Source organism: Erinaceus europaeus, chromosome 7 (genome assembly GCF_950295315.1).
Source record: "Erinaceus europaeus chromosome 7, mEriEur2.1, whole genome shotgun sequence".
In the NCBI taxonomy this organism is placed as follows: Eukaryota; Metazoa; Chordata; class Mammalia; order Eulipotyphla; family Erinaceidae; genus Erinaceus; species Erinaceus europaeus.
Window position 1 is genome coordinate 44,113,847 of NC_080168.1, and position 6,000 is coordinate 44,119,846.

Genomic DNA, 6,000 nt, shown 5'->3' on the forward strand with positions numbered 1-6,000 from the left:
TTTTAAAATGATAGTAACAAATTTCTTTACACCCACAAGGTCTCAGTTGGCTTTTAGTTCTGCACCAAGGGGACAATTATGGAAGAAGCTCAATGTGGACACAAAGAAAAAGGCCTTCCTAACCATTTGGGTTCCTAAGAATCCGTCAGTCTCTTAGCCAGGGTCTTTCTTCTTCTTCTTCTTCTTCTTCTTCTTCTTCTTCTTCTTCTTCTTCTTCTTCTTCTTCTTCTTCTTCTTCTTCTTCCTCTTCCTCTTCCTCTTCCTCTTCCTCTTCCTCTTCTTCTTCTCCTCCTTCTCCTCCTTCTCCTCCTTCTCCTCCTCCTCCTCCTCCTCCTCCTCCTCCTCCTTCTCTCCTTCTTCTTCTTCTAGTGTTTGCCCTTCTTCTATAGCCAGTCAACAGCGTCAGGTTGAGCCTGATGTAAAGTTTCGAGACCTCCTTTGAATCTGGAGAGGTGGCAGTCGTTGACTATGTCTGTCTGTAGCCGCAGGGGCAGTTCGGGTCGTCTCTCCTAAGAATCTGTCAGTCTCTTAGCCAGGGTCCTTCTTCTCCTCCTCCTCCTCCTTCTTCTCTCCTAAGAATCTGCCAGTCTCTTAGCCAGGGTCCTCCTCCTCCTCCTCCTCCTCTTCCTTCTCCTCCTCCTTCTTCTTCTTCTAATATTCTTTATTATCTTTATTTACTGAATAGAGATAGCTAGAAATAGAGAGGATGGGGGAGATAGAGAGGAAGAGAGATACCTGCAGCCCTGCTTCACTACTTGCAGGTCTTTCCCCCTGCAAGTGGGAACCGAGGGCTTGAACCTGGGTCTTTGCTCACCACATAGGTGGTCAGCCAGGTGTTGCACCACCCAGCCCGCCAGGATCCTTCTTTTCCTGAGCCAAATTCTGGGTTTCCAGTCTGAAGGGAAGTAAAGTAGCAAGTTCTGTTAGCCTGAGGGGCTAGGTGGTACTTTGCAGTCACATGACTTTCAGCAGGCTACTTGACCGGTTATTTAACCTCTCAGTTGAAAAAAATGGAAATGAATGTCCTTACCTTATAAGGTGGCTGAAAGAACTAAATAAGCACAAGGTGTTAAAAAAATTAAGCTGACTGAACCAAGAAGAACTACAAAATCTAAATGCACCAATCACAGACAAAGAAATTGAAACCATTATTAAGAACCTCCCCAACAACAAAAGTCCTGGACCAGATGGCTTCACAAATGAATTATACAAAAATTTCAGGAAACAGTTAGTACCCATACTTCTTAAGATTTTCCATAAGATTGAAGAAACAGGAATACTCCCTTCCACCTTCTATGAAGCCAACATCACCCTGATACCAAAAGCTGATAGGGACAGAACAAAAAAGGAAAAACTACAGACCAATATCTCTGATGAACATAGATGCCAACATATTAAACAAGATCTTGGCCAACTGGATACAGCAACATATCAAAAAGATTGTTCATCACGACCAAGTGGGATTCATCCCAGGAATGCAAGGCTAGTTCAACATCCGTAAGTCAATCAATGTCATTCACCACATCAATAAAAGCAAAGCCAAAAACCACATGATTATCTCAATAGATGCAGAGAAAGCCTTTGACAAAATCCAACACCCATTCATGCTCAAAACTCTACAAAAAATGGGAATAGATGGGAAATTCCTCAAGATAGTGGAGTCTATATATAGCAAACCTATAGCCAACATCATACTCAATGGACAGAAGCTGAAAGCATTCCCCCTCAGATCGGGGACTAGACAGGGCTGTCCACTGTCACTGTTACTCTTCAACATAGTATTGAAAGTTCTTGCCATAGCAATCAGGCAAGAGAAAGGAATCAAAGGAATACAGATTGGAAGGGAAGAAGTCAAGCTCTCACTATTTGCAGATGATATTATAGTATACATAGAAAAACCTAAAGAATCCAGCAGAAAACTACTGGAAGTTATTAGGCAATATAGCAAGGTCTCAGGCTACAAAATCAATGTTCAAAAATCAGTGGCATTTCTTTATGCAAACACTAAATCTGAAGAAGAAGACATCCAGAAATCACTCCCCTTTACTGTTTCAGCAAAATCAATCAAATACCTAGGAATAAAGTTGACCAAAGAAGTGAAAGACTTGTATGCTGAAAACTATGAGTCACTACTCAAGGAAATAGAAACTGATACCAAGAAATAGAAAGATATCCCATGCTCATGGATTGGAAGAATAAATATCATCAAAATGAATATTCTCCCCAGAGCCATATACAAATTTAATGCAATACCCATCAAAGTTCCACCAAGTTTCTTTAAGAGAATAGAACAAACACTACAATCATTTATCTGGAACATGAAAACACCTAGAATTGCCAAAACCATCTTAAAGAAAAGAAACAGAAATGGAGGCATCACACTCCCAGACCTTAAACTATATTATAAAACCATCATCATCAAAACAGCCTGGTACTGGAACAAAAATAGGCACACAGACCAGTGGAACAGAATTGAAAGCCCAGAACTAAACCCCCACACCTATGGACATCTAATCTTTGATAAGGGGGGCCAAAGTATTAAATGGAGGAAGTAGGCTCTCTTCAATAAATGGTGCTGGGAAAACTGGGTTGTAACATGTAGAAGAATGAAATTGAACCACTTTATTTCGCCAGAAACAAAAATCAACTCCGAACGGATCAAAGACCTAGATGTCAGACCAGAAACAATCAGATACTTAGAAGAAAACATTGGTAAAACAGTTTCCCACCTACACCTTAAGGACATCTTTGATGAATCAAACCCAATTGCAAGGAAGACTAAAGCAGAAACAAACCAATGGGACTACATCAAATTGAAAAGCTTCTGCACATCCAAAGAAACTATTAAACAAAGAGACCCCTCACAGAATGGGAGAAGATCTTCACATGCCATACATCAGACAAGAAACTAATCACCAAAATATATAAAGAGCTCAGCAAACTTAGCACCAAAAAAAGCAAATGACCCATCCAAAAATGGGCAGAGGATATGAACAAAACATTCACCTCAGAGGAGATCCAAAAGGCTAACAAACATATGAAAAACTGCTCTAGGTCACTGATTGTCAGAGAAATGCAAATTAAGACAACACTAAGATACCACCTCACTCCTGTAAGAATGGCATACATCAAAAAGGACAGCAGCAACAAATGCTGGAGAGGTTGTGGGGACAGAGGAACCCTTTTACATTGCTGGTGGGAATGTAAGTTGGTACAGCCTCTGTGGAGAGCAGTCTAGAAAACTCTCACAAGGTTAGACATGGACCTTCCATATGATCCAGTAATTCCTCTCCTGGGTTATACCCCAAGGACTCCATAACACCCAACCAAAAAGAGGTGTGTACTCCTATGTTCATAACAGCACAATTCATAATAGCTAAAACCTGGAAGCAACCCAGGTGCCCAACATCAGATGAATGGCTGAGAAAGCTGTGGTATATATACACAATGGGATACTATGCAGCTATCAAGAACAATGAACCCACCTTCTCTGACCCATATTGGACAGAGCTAGAAGGAATTATGTTGAGTGAGCTAAGTCAGAAAGATAAAGATGAGTATGGGATGATCCCACTCATCAACAGAAGTTGAGTAAGAAGATCTGAAAGGGAAACTAAAAGCAGGACCTGACCAAATTGTAAGTAGGGCGCCAAAGTAAAAACCCTGTGGTGAGGGGTAGACATGCAACTTCCTGGGCCAGTGGGGGGTGGGAGTGGGTGGGAGGGATGGGTCACAGTCTTTTGATGGTGGGAATGGTGTTTATGTACACTCCTAGTAAAATGTAGTCATATAAATCACTAGTTAATTAATACGAGAGGGGGAAAATTAATTGTATGTCTCGAAGTTTTTCAAAACACGGACTGAATCTTTTTAATATATAGGCTGTGTAATTGATATGCAGACTCTCTCAAAAGCCTAGACCAAGTAGATTAGAAGAATCCAATAGCACAGCTATATACAAGATACTGAGTACTGTACAGCAAACCCTAACAAAAGGACTTTTCAAAGTTAACCCAATTACCAAATAATGTGATGATAACATTAACTATCGATTGTCTCTTTGAACCCTAAGACAGCAGGAACCTCACATCTCCACTATAGAGCCTCTACTTCCCCCAGTCCTGGAACCATTGTCTAGAGCCCACTTTCCCGTATGCCTCTTCCAATCCATATCAAATAATATTGCATCTGCTGATCACAACCTAATCAATGCAACAATGGCCACCTCAACATGCTTCACTTCAGACTGTGTCCAGAGACTTCACGTGTGGAATGACAACCCTTCAGCTTCATTACTCGGGTGAGACCTTTCCTTTCATAGTATACTCTAATTCCATCTCAGGTGGTTCACTTTCTAACAAAGTCCCAAAACCTAGATATACACCACTTTCTGTGAGAGAGAGCATATGTTCACACATATCTGTAAACTACTGCAAAATATATACCTGAAAGCAGAAGTACACTAGAGCTTGCAGTGCGTACCCCCCTAACACTTCCTCTCCACTATTCCAAGCTTTGGGTCCATGATTGCTCAACAATTTGTTTGGCTTCGTATGTTAACTCTCTTTTCAGTCACCAGGTTCCAGATGTCATCAGGATGCCGGCCAGGCTTCCCTGGACTGAAGACCCCACCAATGTGCCCTGGAGCTCCGCTTCCCCAGAGACCCATCCTACTAGGGAAAGAGAAAGGCAGACTGGGAGTATTGATCGACCAGTCAACGCCCATGTTCAGCAGGGAAGCAATTACAGAAGCCAGACCTTCTACCTTCTGCAACCCACAATGACCCTGGGTCCATGCTCCCAGAGGCATGGAGAATGGGAAAGCGATCAGGGGAGGGGATGGGATATGGAGATTGGGTGGTGGGAATTCTGTGGAATTTACCCCTCCTACCCTATGGTTTTGTTAATTAATCCTTTCTTAAATAAAAAAAAAAAGAAAAAAAAAAGAAAAAAATTAAGCTGAGTATAATTTAAAGATCTTACTGATTCTTTCAAGTAATTCATGAATTGGGCCACTTCCAGTCTAGCAGTGTGGATGCAGCTCTGAATACAATGCAAGACAGCAATTTCATTGGCGGAAAGAGAAGAAGCAAGGAAGTCACATTAGGCAAAAGAGCAGATTGGATGGCAGGGTGTTGCTCAATGCTGATAGGATACTACCTGATTTGTTCCATTTCTGGAAGACTTGAAATTGTGATTAAGTTTCCAGTCAGTTTGGTGATAAGGGACTTAGCACAAGAGACTCCATTTTTGGACCTGCTGTTTTGTGTTTCACACTAGCATGTGGAGATTGCTCCAAGAAATGTTAGCTATTGTCATTGTCAACAAGGTTTTTGATGTTTGTTATAAATGTTTTGGCAATATTCCCTTGAATACAGTGTGTACTGATGTGGAGAGTTCAGTTATCAAAGTCAAAAGATCTAAGTTTGAAACTCAACTTTGCCATAATGTGTAGAAGAACCCCAAACAATTCTACTTGGAAGAGTAATAGTATTTGCACATGTAAAATGTTGAAAGCAATCATGTAGACTTTGAAGTATTAAGTATTAAGTATTCACAAATATTTGTTGAATAAATTATGGAGAAATTATTCAGTTGCATATATCCCACATACTCAACTCACTTTAAGGTTAAGGAATCTAAAGCCCAAGACAATTCTGTTTTAGCCCAGGTCATACATGTTTATAATATGGTAAAGCTGAACTTTAAATTCTAGATTTTAGGAACAGTTTATTAAGAAATAAATATACATACATACATACAAGATACTGGGTACTATACAGCAAACTCTAACAAAAGGACTTTCCAAAGTTAACCCAATTACCAAATAATGTGATGATAACATTAACTATCCATTGTCTTTTTGAACCCTAAGACAGCAGGAACTTCTCATCTCCACTAGAGAGCCTATATTTCCCCCAGTCCTGGAACCATTGTATAGAGCCCACTTTCCCGTATGCCTCTCCCAATCCATATCAAATAATATTGCATCTGCCGATC